We start from the raw sequence: 15,392 nt of genomic DNA, 5'->3' as shown, positions 1-15,392 counted from the left end.
CACACACACACACACACACACAACTACACACACACTCAGACAAACACACACACACAACTACACACACACTCAGACAAACACACACACACACACAACTACACACACACTCAGACACACACTCAGGCAAACACACACAACTACAGACACACTCAGACAAACACAACTACACACATACTCAGACACACACACAGGCAACACACACACACACACACACACACACACACACACAACTACACACACACACTCAGACAAACACACACACAACTACACACACACTCAGACAAACACACACACACCTTTGGTCCTGCCAGGCCGGGGTCTCCTCTCGGTCCGGCATCACCGGGGTCGCCACGGGTACCCTGTTACACAGATAGTGGTTACCATAGCAACATTATGATGCCATCCCCGTGGTTACTGTAAATTGCCACCATATCACACACACACACACACACACACACACACACACACACACACACACACACACACACACACACACACACACACACACACACACACACACACACACACACACACACACACACACACACACACACACACACACACACACACACAGGAAGACAAGAACATTAGGAAAGCATTGTGATCAGACTGGTGAAGCTCTGATCTGTGACCTACGTTCTTCCCTGCCGCTCCTGAAGTACCGGGGGGCCCGCGTGGCCCCGGGAGTCCGTTGTCCCCCTTGGTTCCTTTGTTTCCTACTTCACCTGGCAGTCCTCTCAGCCCCTCAGGTCCTGCCTCGCCCTGAAATACAGAAGGACAACACAGGCAGGTAGGGGGTGTGTCTGTGTCTGAGCGAGTGAAAGTGTGTGTGTGTGTGTGTACGCGTGCGTATGAGAGCAAGTGTGTGTGAGCGATGTTGTGTCATACCTTGTCTCCTTTAACTCCGTCTGGTCCCGCGGTCCCCACTGGCCCAAAGTCTCCTCTTCTCCCCTACAAACACAACAACCCAACAACCATCAGAGAAACATTACACAACCGTTAAAAGAGACAGAAAACATTAGACTATGGCCACAACGTTCAGACAATATTGAGACACAGAGCTAGTTTCTCTAGAACACGTTGCCTGTGGCGTCATGCAGAGTTTCAGAGGGTCTCACCAGTTCTCCCTTGTCTCCTGGGCCTCCAATAGTTCCCTAGAAGAGACACACAAATGATTATATGACATATAGTATGTTACATTGTTGTGCCAGTTAGAGTGTTGTAGTATGTGCGGAGTAGAGCTTCTTACTGGTGTTCCTTTGGCTCCAGGGAAGCCAGGCGAGCCGGAACTCCCTCTCTCACCCTGAGGAGGAGGAAGAGAACAAGGTTATTTACCCTTTGACCTCTAACTTCGACCTCTAACCTTTCTATCGGGTCCCTGGCCTAACAACCAGAGAGGAGCCGTGGAGAGCAACAGAGGTCAGAGATGATCCCTCTGATGTCAGAGCTGTACGGAACACTGGGATTTCCTGTTTACCTTAGGTCCAGCGTCTCCCACCGGGCCGAGGGGGCCTGCGCTTCCTGGTCGACCGGGATCTCCCTGGAGACACAAACACAGTGTATAACTAGGGTCCAAGCAGCAAACGAGGCGTTGTAATGTTATTATTACAAATCTGTTTGATCTCAATCGCGTACCTTCTCTCCTTCTGTTCCAGGAAGTCCACCATTGCCCGCGTCTCCTGCGTGACCATCAGGACCCTGTTGCCACACACACACACACACACACACACACACACACACACACACACACACACACACACACACACACACACACACACACACACACACACACACACACACACACACACACACACACACACACACACACACACACACACACACACACACACACACAGGGAAAATAGTGATCAATGTACACTCATTTCAACCAGATTTCAACCACAAATCAACAACATGATTTCAAGGGTTGGTTTACTTGAAGTAGAATTCAGGTTTGTTGAGAACACAATTAAATATCAAGGCAATAGTGTTGCTAGTAATAGTAACATATACTAGATGTGTCACGTCTGCTCCTCCTCCTCCTCCTCCATTACGCACTCCTGCCTTCCCTCGTCACGCGCATCAGCGATATTGGACTCACCTGGACTCTATCACCTGTTTATTACCTCCACCGTCAGTTCCCTGCTGCATTGATTGATTACATACCCTGTCTCCTGGATCTAGTCAGGTTTCTCAGAACATACCCTGTCTCCTGGATCTAGTCAGGTTTCTCAGAACATACCCTGTCTCCTGGATCTAGTCAGGTTTCTCAGAACATACCCTGTCTCCTGGATCTAGTCAGGTTTCTCAGAACATACCCTGTCTCCTGGATCTAGTCAGGTTTCTCAGAACATACCCTGTCTCCTGGATCTAGTCAGGTTTCTCAGAACATACCCTGTCTCCTGGATCTAGTCAGGTTTCTCAGAACATACCCTGTCTCCTGGATCTAGTCAGGTTTCTCAGAACATACCCTGTCTCCTGGATCTAGTCAGGTTTCTCAGAACATACCCTGTCTCCTGGGTCGAGTCAGGTTTCTCAGAACATACTCTGTCTCCTGGATCGAGTCAGGTTTCTCAGAACATACCCTGTCTCCTGGATCTAGTCAGGTTTCTCAGAACATACCCTGTCTCCTGGATCTAGTCAGGTTTCTCAGAACATACCCTGTCTCCTGGATCTAGTCAGGTTTCTCAGAACATACCCTGTCTCCTGGATCTAGTCAGGTTTCTCAGAACATACCCTGTCTCCTGGATCTAGTCAGGTTTCTCAGAACATACCCTGTCTCCTGGGTCGAGTCAGGTTTCTCAGAACATACTCTGTCTCCTGGATCGAGTCAGGTTTCTCAGAACATACCCTGTCTCCTGGATCTAGTCAGGTTTCTCAGAACATACCCTGTCTCCTGGATCTCCTTTGCAGCCGGGAGCGCCGATCGTCCGATCTTCCCCTTCTGTCCGATCTGTCAATAAATAATCCAGCGAGGCCGGCCACACCTTTTCACCCTCAGCTCCGATCTCTCCCTGAAAACACACACACTCAGCAATAACACAGAATCTACTCAGAGTCCCAGATGCCCAGATCTGAAAATCAATAAATAATACCTAATGAAATATTTCTCACCTTTTCACCCTCCAGACCGATTTCACCCTACAAGAACACAACAGAACACAGAACAACACAACAACAGAACACAGAACACAGAACAACAGAACACAGAACACAGAACAACACAACAACAGAACACAGAACACAGAACAACACAACAACAGAACACAGAACACAGAACAACACAACAACAGAACACAGAACACAGAACAACACAACAACAGAACACAGAACAACACAACAACAGAACACAGAACAACACAACAACAGAACACAGAACACAGAACAACAGAACACAGAACAACACAACAACAGAACACAGAACACAGAACAACAGAACACAGAACAACACAACAACAGAACACAGAACACAGAACAACACAACAACAGAACACAGAACACAGAACAACAGCCATTAGGGAAACAACACACATAATTACTGATATTACTAGTCACTATATCTAAATACATTATTACTAGTCACTACATATAAATACATTATTACTGGTATTACTAGTCACTATATATAAATACATTATTACTGGTATTACTAGTCACTACATATAAATACATTATTACTGGTATTACTAGTCACTATATATAAATACATTATTACTGGTATTACTAGTCACTATATATAAACACATTATTACTGGTATTACTAGTCACTATATATAAACACATTATTACTGGTATTACTAGTCACTACATATAAACACATTATTACTAGTCACTATATATAAATACATTATTACTGGTATTACTAGTCACTATATATAAACACATTATTACTAGTCACTATATATAAACACATTATTACTGGTATTACTAGTCACTATATATAAACACATTATTACTGGTATTACTAGTCACTATATATAAACACATTATTACTGGTATTACTAGTCACTATATATAAACACATTATTACTAGTCACTATATATAAACACATTATTACTGGTATTACTAGTCACTATATATAAACACATTATTACTGGTATTACTAGTCACTATATATAAACACATTATTACTGGTATTACTAGTCACTATATATAAACACATTATTACTGGTATTACTAGTCACTACATATAAATACATTATTACTGGTATTACTAGTCACTATATATAAACACATTATTACTGGTATTACTAGTCACTATATATAAACACATTATTACTAGTCACTACATATAAATACATTATTACTAGTCACTATATATAAACACATTATTACTGGTATTACTAGTCACTACATATAAACACATTATTACTAGTCACTATATATAAATACATTATTACTGGTATTACTAGTCACTATATATAAACACATTATTACTGGTATTACTAGTCACTATATATAAACACATTATTACTGGTATTACTAGTCACTATATATAAATACATTATTACTAGTCACTATATATAAACACATTATTACTAGTCACTATATATAAACACATTATTACTAGTCACTATATATAAATACATTATTACTAGTCACTATATATAAATACATTATTACTGGTATTACTAGTCACTATATATAAATACATTATTACTGGTATTACTAGTCACTACATATACATACATTATTACTAGTCACTATATATAAACACATTATTACTGGTATTACTAGTCACTATATATAAATACATTATTACTGGTATTACTAGTCACTACATATAAATTCATTATTACTAGTCACTACATATAAATACATTATTACTAGTCACTATATATAAATACATTATTGCTAGTCACTATATATAAATACATTATTACTGGTATTACTAGTCACTATATATAAATACATTATTACTGGTATTACTAGTCACTACATATAAATACATTATTACTAGTCACTATATATAAATACATTATTACTAGTCACTATATATAAATACATTATTACTGGTATTACTAGTCACTATATATAAATACATTATTACTGGTATTACTAGTCACTATATATAAATACATTATTACTGGTATTACTAGTCACTACATATAAATACATTATTACTGGTATTACTAGTCACTACATATAAATACATTATTACTAGTCACTATATATAAATACATTATTACTGGTATTACTAGTCACTATATATAAATACATTATTACTGGTATTACTAATCCATACCCAAACAGTTTGAACTACTAATTTTGAAAATTACTCTCTCCAAGAAATAAGTCTCTCACTGTTGCCGCCTGCTACCGACCACCCTCAGCTCCCAGCTGTGCCCTGACACCATTTGTGAATTGATCGCCCCCATCTAGCTTCAGAGTTTGTTCTGTTAGGTGACCTAAACTGGGATATGCTTAACACCCCGGCAGTCCTACAATCTAAGCTAGATGCCCTCAATCTCACTCAAATAATCAAGGAACCCACCAGGTACAACCCTAACTCTGTAAACAAGGGCACCCTCATAGACGTCATCCTGACCAACTGGCCCTCCAAATACACCTCCGCTGTCTTCAACCAGGATCTCAGCGACCACTGCCTCATTGCCTGTATCCGCCACGGAGCCGCAGTCAAACGACCACCCCTCATCACTGTCAAATGCTCCCTAAAACACTTCTGTGAGCAGTCCTTTCTAATCGACCTGGCCCGGGTATCCTGTAAGGACATTGACCTCATCCCGTCAGTTGAGGATGCCTGGTCATTCTTTAAAAGTAACTTCCTCACCATTTTAGATAAGCATGCTCCGTTCAAAAAATGCAGAACCAAGAACAGATACAGCCCTTGGTTCACTCCAGACCTGACTGCCCTCGACCAGCACAAAAACATCCTGTGGCGGACTGCAATAGCATCAAATAGCCCCCGTGATATGCAACTGTTCAGGGAAGTCAGGACCAATACACGCAGTCAGTCAGGAAAGCTAAGGCCAGCTTCTTCAGGCAGAAGTTTGCATCCTGTAGCTCCAACTCCAAAAAGTTCTGGGACACTGTGAAGTCCATGGAGAACAAGAGCACCTCCTCCCAGCTGCCTACTGCACTGAGGCTAGGTAACACGGTCTCCACCGATAAATCCATGATTATCGAAAACTTCAATAAGCACTTTTCAACGGCTGGCCATGCCTTCCGCCTGGCTACTCCAACCTCGGCCAACAGCTCTGCCCCCCCCGCAGCTCCTCGCCCAAGCCTCTCCAGGTTCTCCTTTACCCAAATCCAGATAGCAGATGTTCTGAAAGAGCTGCAAAACCTGGACCCGTACAAATCAGCTGGGCTTGACAATCTGGACCCTCTATTTCTGAAACTATCTGCCGCCATTGCCGCAACCCCTATTACCAGCCTGTTCAACCTCTCTTTCATATCGTCTGAGATCCCCAAGGATTGAAAGCTGCCGCAGTCATCCCCCTCTTCAAAGGGGAGACACACTGGACCCAAACTGTTATAGACCTATATCCATCCTGCCCTGTCTATCTAACGTCTTCGAAAGCCAAGTCAACAAACAGGTCACTGACCATCTCGAATCCCACCGTACCTTCTCCGCTGTGCAATCTGGTTTCCGAGGCGGTCACGGGTGCACCTCAGCTACACTCAAGGTAATAAACGATATCATAACCGCCATCGATAAAAGACAGTACTGTGCAGCCGTCTTCATCGACCTCGCCAAGGCTTTCGACTCTGTCAATCACCATATTCTTATCGGCAGACTCAATAGCCTCGGTTTTTCGGATGACTGCCTTGCCTGGTTCACCAATTACTTTGCAGACAGAGTTCAGTGTGTCAAATCGGAGGGCATGCTGTCCAGTCCTCTGGCAGTCTCTGTGGGGGTGCCACAGGGTTCAATTCTCGGGCCGACTCTTTTCTCTGTATATATCAATGATGTTGCTCTTGCTGCGGGCGATTCCCCGATCCACCTCTACGCAGACGACACCATTCTATATACTTTTGGCCAGTCATTGGACACTGTGCTATCTAACCTCCAAACGAGTTTCAATGCCATACAGCACTCCTTCCGTGGCCTCCAACTGCTCTTAAACGTGAGTAAAACCAAATGCATGCTTTTCAACCGATCGCTGCCTGCACCCGCATGCCCGACTAGCATCACCACCCTGGATGGTTCCGACCTTGAATATGTGGACACCTATAAGTACCTAGGTGTCTGGCTAGACTGCAAACTCTCCTTCCAGACTCACATCAAACATCTCCAATCGAAAATCAAATCAAGAGTCGGCTTTCTATTCCGCAACAAAGCCTCCTTCACTCATGCCGCCAAGCTTACCCTAGTAAAACTAACTATCCTACCGATCCTCGACTTCGGCGATGTCATCTACAAAATGGCTTCCAACACTCTACTCAGCAAACTGGATGCAGTCTATCACAGTGCGATTCGTTTTGTCACTAAAGCACCTTATACCACCCACCACTGCGACTTGTATGCTCTAGTCGGCTGGCCCTCACTACATATTCGTCGCCAGACCCACTGGCTCCAGGTCATCTACAAGTCCATGCTAGGTAAAGCTCCGCCTTATCTCAGTTCACTGGTCACGATGGCAACACCCATCCGCAGCACGCGCTCCAGCAGGTGTATCTCACTGATCATCCCTAAAGCCAACACCTCATTTGGCTGCCTTTCGTTCCAGTACTCTGCTGCCTGTGACTGGAACGAACTGCAAAAATCGCTGAAGTTGGAGACTTTTATCTCCCTCACCAACTTCAAACATCAGCTATCCGAGCAGCTAACCGATCGCTGCAGCTGTACATAGTCTATTGGTAAATAGCCCATCCATTTTCACCTACCTCATCCCCATACTGTTTTTATACTGTTTTTTATTTATTTACTTTTCTGCTCTTTTGCACACCAATATCTCTACCTGTACATGACCACCTGATCATTTATCACTCCAGTGTTAATCTGCAATATTGTAATTATTCGCCTACCTCCTCATGCCTTTTGCACACATTGTATATAGACTGCCCATTTTTTTCTCTGTGTTATTGACTTGTTAATTGTTTACTCCATGTGTAACTCTGTGTTGTCTGTTCACACTGCTATGCTTTATCTTGGCCAGGTCGCAGTTGCAAATGAGAACTTGTTCTCAACTAGCCTACCTAGGATAGGATAAAGTAATCCTTCTCACCCCCCCCCCCCCTTAAAAGATTTAGATGCACTATTGTAAAGTGGCTGTTCCACTGGATGTCATAAGGTGAATGCACCAATTTGTAAGTCGCTCTGGATAAGAGCGTCTGCTAAATGACTTAAATGTAATGTATTGTAAATGTACCTGGTTAAATAAAGGTGAAATAAAAAATAAAATTTTAAAAAACTCCATATAAATACAGTATTACTGGTATTACTAGTCACTATATATAAATACATTATTACTAGTCACTATATATAAATACATTATTACTGGTATTACTAGTCACTATATATAAATACATTATTACTAGTCACTATATATAAATACATTATTACTAGTCACTATATTAAATACATTATTATTGGTATTACTAGTCACTATATATAAATACATTATTACTAGTCACTATATATAAATACATTATTACTGGTATTACTAGTCACTATATATAAATACATTATTACTGGTATTACTAGTCACTATATATAAATACATTATTACTGGTATTATTAGTCACTATATATACATACATTATTACTGGTATTACTAGTCACTACATATAAATACATTATTACTGGTTTTACTAGTCACTATATATAAATACATTATTACTAGTCACTACATATAAATACATTATTACTGGTATTACTAGTCACTATATATAAATACATTATTACTGGTATTATTAGTCACTATATATAAATACATTATTACTGGTATTACTAGTCACTATATATAAATACATTATTACTGGTATTACTAGTCACTATATATAAATACATTATTACTAGTCACTATATATAAATACATTATTACTAGTCACTATATATAAATACATTATTACTGGTATTACTAGTCACTATATATAAATACATTATTACTGGTATTACTAGTCACTATATATAAATACATTATTACTGGTATTACTAGTCACTATATATAAATACATTATTACTGGTATTACTGGTCACTACATATAAATACATTATTACTGGTATTACTAGTCACTACATATAAATACATTATTACTGGTATTACTAGTCACTACATATAAATACATTATTACTGGTATTACTAGTCACTATATATAAATACATTATTACTAGTCACTATATATAAATACATTATTACTGGTATTACTAGTCACTATATATAAATACATTATTACTGGCATTACTAGTCACTATATATAAATACATTATTACTAGTCACTATATATAAATACATTATTACTGGTATTACTAGTCACTATATATAAATACATTATTACTGGTATTACTAGTCACTATATATAAATACATTATTACTGGTATTACTAGTCACTATATATAAACACATTATTACTGGTATTATTAGTCACATTTGCATCTTTAGCATACATAATTACTGGTAGTGTGTGTGAATGGGAGGAGCATGAAGCCTTACCTTGACTCCTGGTTGACCAATGGGACCCTCGATGCCGGGGTCGCCCTGTCTTCCCCTCTCCCCTTTCAGACCGGAGTTACCATTGTCTCCTTTGATTCCCTGTAACACACAAGATATTAGTGGCCTGCTTCCTTTCTGGACCTCGTAAACTGTCGAAAACAGATACAAATGGTTGCGTATCAGGCCTAGGGAAGTTATTTTGGCATTAACATGCATTCGAAACAGGATGTTTAGGCGGTTATTCAAATTAGCCTACATCACTGCAGTTTACAGCCCTAAACAATAGCGTAGTCACTTGACAGCAATAATAAATTCCCCAATGCACTGTGTTGTAGCCCAGATAGAATAATGCTCTTGTCTAAAAACGAATTAATAGACCTGCAGGGTGCAGTAGGATGTTCTGTTATTAATAGACCTACAGGGTGCAGTAGGATGGCCTGTTATTAATAGACCTACAGGGTGCAGTAGGATGGTCTGTGATCCCACATTATTAATAGACCTGCAGGGTGCAGTAGGGTGGTCTGTTATTAATAGACCTACAGGGTGCAGTAGGATGTTCTGTTATTAATAGACCTACAGGGTGCAGTAGGATGGTCTGTTATTAATAGACCCGCAGGGTGCAGTAGGATGGTCTGTTATTAATAGACCTACAGGGTGCAGTAGGATGGTCTGTTATTAATAGACCTACAGGGTGCAGTAGGATGGTCTGTTATTAATAGACCTGCAGGGTGCAGTAGGATGGTCTGTTATTAATAGACCTGCAGGATGCAGTAGGATGGTCTGTTATTAATAGACCTGCAGGGTGCAGTAGGATGGTCTGTTATTAATAGACCTGCAGGGTGCAGTAGGATGGTCTGTTATTAATAGACCTGCAGGGTGCAGTAGGATGGTCTGTTATTAATAGACCTACAGGGTGCAGTAGGATGGTCTGTTATTAATAGACCTACAGGGTGCAGTAGGATGGTCTGTTATTAATAGACCTGCAGGGTGCAGTAGGATGGTCTGTTATTAATAGACCTACAGGGTGCAGTAGGATGGTCTGTTATTAATAGACCTACAGGGTGCAGTAGGATGGTCTGTTATTAATAGACCTGCAGGGTGCAGTAGGATGGTCTGTTATTAATAGACCTGCAGGGTGCAGTAGGATGGTCTGTTATTAATAGACCTGCAGGGTGCAGTAGGATGGTCTGTTATTAATAGACCTACAGGGTGCAGTAGGATGGTCTGTTATTAATAGACCTACAGGGTGCAGTAGGATGGTCTGTTATTAATAGACCTACAGGGTGCAGTAGGATGGTCTGTTATTAATAGACCTGCAGGGTGCAGTAGGATGGTCTGTTATTAATAGACCTGCAGGGTGCAGTAGGATGGTCTGTTATTAATAGACCTGCAGGGTGCAGTAGGATGGTCTGTTATTAATAGACCTACAGGGTGCAGTAGGATGGTCTGTTATTAATAGACCTGCAGGGTGCAGTAGGATGGTCTGTTATTAATAGACCTACAGGGTGCAGTAGGATGGTCTGTGATCCTATGTTATTAATAGACCTGCAGGGTGCAGTAGGATTGTCTGTTATTAATAGACCTACAGGGTGCAGTAGGATGGTCTGTGATCCCACATTATTAATAGACCTACAGGGTGCAGTAGGATGGTCTGTAATCCCACATTATTAATAGACCTGTAGGGTGCAGTAGGATGGTCTGTTATTAATAGACCTACAGGGTGCAGTAGGATGGTCTGTGATCCCATGTTATTAATAGACCTGCAGGGTGCAGTAGGATTGTCTGTTATTAATAGATCTACAGGGTGCAGTAGGATGGTCTGTGATCCCACGTTATTAATAGACCTGCAGGGTGCAGTAGGATTGTCTGTTATTAATAGACCTACAGGGTGCAGTAAGATGGTCTGTTATTAATAGACCTACAGGGTGCAGTAGGATGGTCTGTTATTAATAGACCTACAGGGTGCAGTAGGATGGTCTGTTATTAATAGACCTACAGGGTGCAGTAGGATGGTCTGTTATTAATAGACCTGCACAGTAGGATGGGTGCAGTAGGATGGTCTGTGATACCACGTTATTAATAGACCTACAGGGTGCAGTAGGATGGTCTGTTATTAATAGACCTACAGGGTGCAGTAGGATGGTCTGTTATTAATAGACCTACAGGGTGCAGTAGGATGGTCTGTTATTAATAGACCTACAGGGTGCAGTAGGATGGTCTGTTATTAATAGACCTACAGGGTGCAGTAGGATGGTCTGTGATACCACATTATTAATAGACCTACAGGGTGCAGTAGGATGGTCTGTTATTAATAGACCTGCAGGGTGCAGTAGGATGGTCTGTTATTAATAGACCTACAGGGTGCAGTAGGATGGTCTGTTATTAATAGACCTGCAGGGTGCAGTAGGATGGTCTGTTATTAATAGACCTGCAGGGTGCAGTAGGATGGTCTGTTATTAATAGACCTGCAGGGTGCAGTAGGATGGTCTGTTATTAATAGACCTGCAGGGTGCAGTAGGATGGTCTGTTATTAATAGACCTACAGGGTGCAGTAGGATGGTCTGTTTTTAATAGACCTGCAGGGTGCAGTAGGATGGTCTGTTATTAATAGACCTGCAGGGTGCAGTAGGATGGTCTGTTATTAATAGACCTACAGGGTGCAGTAGGATGGTCTGTTTTTAATAGACCTGCAGGGTGCAGTAGGATGGTCTGTTATTAATAGACCTACAGGGTGCAGTAGGATGGTCTGTTATTAATAGACCTGCAGGGTGCAGTAGGATGGTCTGTTATTAATAGACCTACAGGGTGCAGTAGGATGGTCTGTTTTTAATAGACCTGCAGGGTGCAGTAGGATGGTCTGTTATTAATAGACCTACAGGGTGCAGTAGGACAGTCTGTTATTAATAGACCTACAGGGTGCAGTAGGATGGTCTGTGATACCACATTATTAATAGACCTACAGGGTGCAGTAGGATGGTCTGTTATTAATAGACCTACAGGGTGCAGTAGGATGGTCTGTTATTAATAGACCTACAGGGTGCAGTAGGATGGTCTGTTATTAATAGACCTACAGGGTGCAGTAGGATGGTCTGTTATTAATAGACCTACAGGGTGCAGTAGGATGGTCTGTTATTAATAGACCTACAGGGTGCAGTAGGATGGTCTGTGATACCACATTATTAATAGACCTACAGGGTGCAGTAGGATGGTCTGTTATTAATAGACCTACAGGGTGCAGTAGGATGGTCTGTTATTAATAGACCTACAGGGTGCAGTAGGATGGTCTGTTATTAATAGACCTACAGGGTGCAGTAGGATGGTCTGTTATTAATAGACCTACAGGGTGCAGTAGGATGGTCTGTGATCCCACGTTATTAATAGACCTACAGGGTGCAGTAGGATGGTCTGTTATTAATAGACCTACAGGGTGCAGTAGGATGGCCTGTTATTAATAGACCTACAGGGTGCAGTAGGATGGTCTGTAATTCCACGTTATTAATAGACCTACAGGGTGCAGTAGGATGGCCTGTTATTAATAGACCTACAGGGTGCAGTAGGATGGTCTGTTATTAATAGACCTACAGGGTGCAGTAGGATGGTCTGTTATTAATAGACCTACAGGGTGCAGTAGGATGGTCTGTTATTAATAGACCTACAGGGTGCAGTAGGATGGTCTGTGATACCACATTATTAATAGACCTACAGCGTTATGTATATTCATGTGTAGTTTATCATTATCGTCCTTGGTGTGGATGGCCCTTTAACGGGAGAAACCAGAGAGGAGGAGAACAACTGACTGACTGACTGACTGACTGTCTGTCTGTCTGTCTGTCTGTCTGTCTGTCTGTCTGTCTGTCTGTCTGTCTGTCTGTCTGTCTGTCTGTCTGTCTGTCTGTCTGTCTGTCTGTCTGTCTGTCTGTCTGTCTGTCTGTCTGTCTGTCTGTGTACCTTCTGTCCTCTGTGTCCTTTGGGACCAGGAGGTCCTTCTGTCTCTAGACACTTCACCTTGTAGCACTAACATGGGACAAACAGAGATATCAGGAATCAATCAATCAATCAATCAGGGAGAGACAGAGACATCTAGTATCAATCAATCAATCAATCAGGGATAAACAGAGACATCTAGTATCAATCAATCAATCAATCAATCAGGGAGAAACAGAGACATCTAGTATCAATCAATCAATCAATCAGGGAGAAACAGAGATATCTAGTATCTATCAATCAATCAATCAATAAATAATCAAACCTCTAATGTATATATATATATACACTACATGATGAAAAGTATATGGACACCTGCTCATCAAACATCTCATTCCAAAATCATGGGCATTAATATGGAGTTGGTCCCTCCTTTGTTGCTATAACAGCCTCCACTCTTCTGGGAAGGCTTTCCACTAGATGTAGGAACATTGCTGCTATAACAGCCTCCACTCTTCTGGGAAGGCTTTCCACTAGATGTAGGAACATTGCTGCTATAACAGCCTCCACTCTTCTGGGAAGGCGTTCCACTAGATGTTTGAACATTGCTGCTATAACAGCCTCCACTCTTCTGGGAAGACTTTCCACTAGATGTTGGAACATTGCTGCTATAACAGCCTCCACTCTTCTGGGAAGACTTTCCACTAGATGTTGGAACATTGCTGCTATAACAGCCTCCACTCTTCTGGGAAGACTTTCCACTAGATGTTGGAACATTGCTGTGGGGACTTGCTTCCATTCAGCCACAAGAGCATTAGTGAGGTTGGGTACTGATGTTGGGTGATCAGGCCTCCTGGCTCGCAGTTGGCGTTCCAATTCATCCCAAAGGTGTTCGATGGGGTTGAGTCAGGGCTCTGTGCAGGCCAGTCAAGTTCTTCCACACCGATCTCGACAAACCATTTCTTGTATGGACCTCGCTTTGTGCATGGGGGCATTGTCATTCTGAAACAGGAAAGGGCCTTCCCCAAACTGTTGCCACAAAGTTGGAAGCGCAGAATCATCTAGAACGTCATTGTATACTGTAGTGTTAAGATTTCCCTTCACTGGAACTAAGGGGCCCGAACCATGAAAAACAGCCCCAGAACATTATTCCTCCTCCACCAAACTTTACAGTTGGCACTGTGCATTGAGGCTAGTAGCGTTCTCCTGGCATCCGCCAAAACCCAGTTTTGTCAGTCAGACTGCCAGATTGTAAAGCGTGATTCATCACTCCAGAGAACGTGTTTCCACTGCTCCAGAGTCCAATGGCGACGAGCTTCACACCACTCCAGCCGATACTTGGCGTTAGGCATGATGATCTGGGGCTTGTGTGCGGCTGCTCGGACATGAAAACCAAACAGTTCTTGTGCTGACGTTGCTTTCAGAAGGCAGGTTGGAAGTCGGTAGTGAGTGATGCAACCGAGGACAGATGATTTTCACGTGCTTCAGCACTCGGTGGTCCCGTTCTGTGAGCTTGTGTGGCCTACCACTTCGTGGCTGAGCCGTTGTTGCTCCTAGACGTTTCCACTTCACAATAAACAGCACTTACAGTTGACCGGGGCAGCTCTAGCAGGGCAGACATTTGACCAACTGACTTGTTGGAAGTCATTGAGCTCTTTAGTAAGGCCCATTCAACTGCCAATGTCTGTCTATGGAGATTGCATGGTTGTGTCCTTAATTTTATACACCTGTTAGCAACGAGTGTAGCTGAAGTAGCCGAATCCACTCATTTGAATTGGTGTCCACATACTTTGGATATATTGTGTGTATATATAGTGATATGCCACCAGGTATGCTACAACAGTATG

General features: G+C 41.9%; 1 pseudogene across 1 annotated transcript in view; it reads right to left on the bottom strand.

The window, feature by feature from the left end:
• The window catches only part of LOC124042209, an 84,467-nt pseudogene that overhangs the window by 26,475 nt on the left and 42,600 nt on the right, over positions 1–15,392 (bottom strand). Inside the window, exons 14-17 of the transcript XR_006840053.1 lie at positions 9,622–9,683; positions 3,115–3,123; positions 637–762; positions 297–359 (exon numbers count right to left, since the gene is read on the bottom strand). The product of XR_006840053.1 is annotated as a collagen alpha-2(VI) chain-like (transcript). The remainder of the gene's footprint in view (positions 1–296; positions 360–636; positions 763–3,114; positions 3,124–9,621; positions 9,684–15,392) is intronic.

This window comes from Oncorhynchus gorbuscha, linkage group LG08 (assembly GCF_021184085.1).
Source record: "Oncorhynchus gorbuscha isolate QuinsamMale2020 ecotype Even-year linkage group LG08, OgorEven_v1.0, whole genome shotgun sequence".
NCBI lineage: Eukaryota > Metazoa > Chordata > Actinopteri > Salmoniformes > Salmonidae > Oncorhynchus > Oncorhynchus gorbuscha.
Note: the sequence above shows the minus strand (reverse complement) of the source record. Positions and strands in the feature narration are given on the sequence as shown.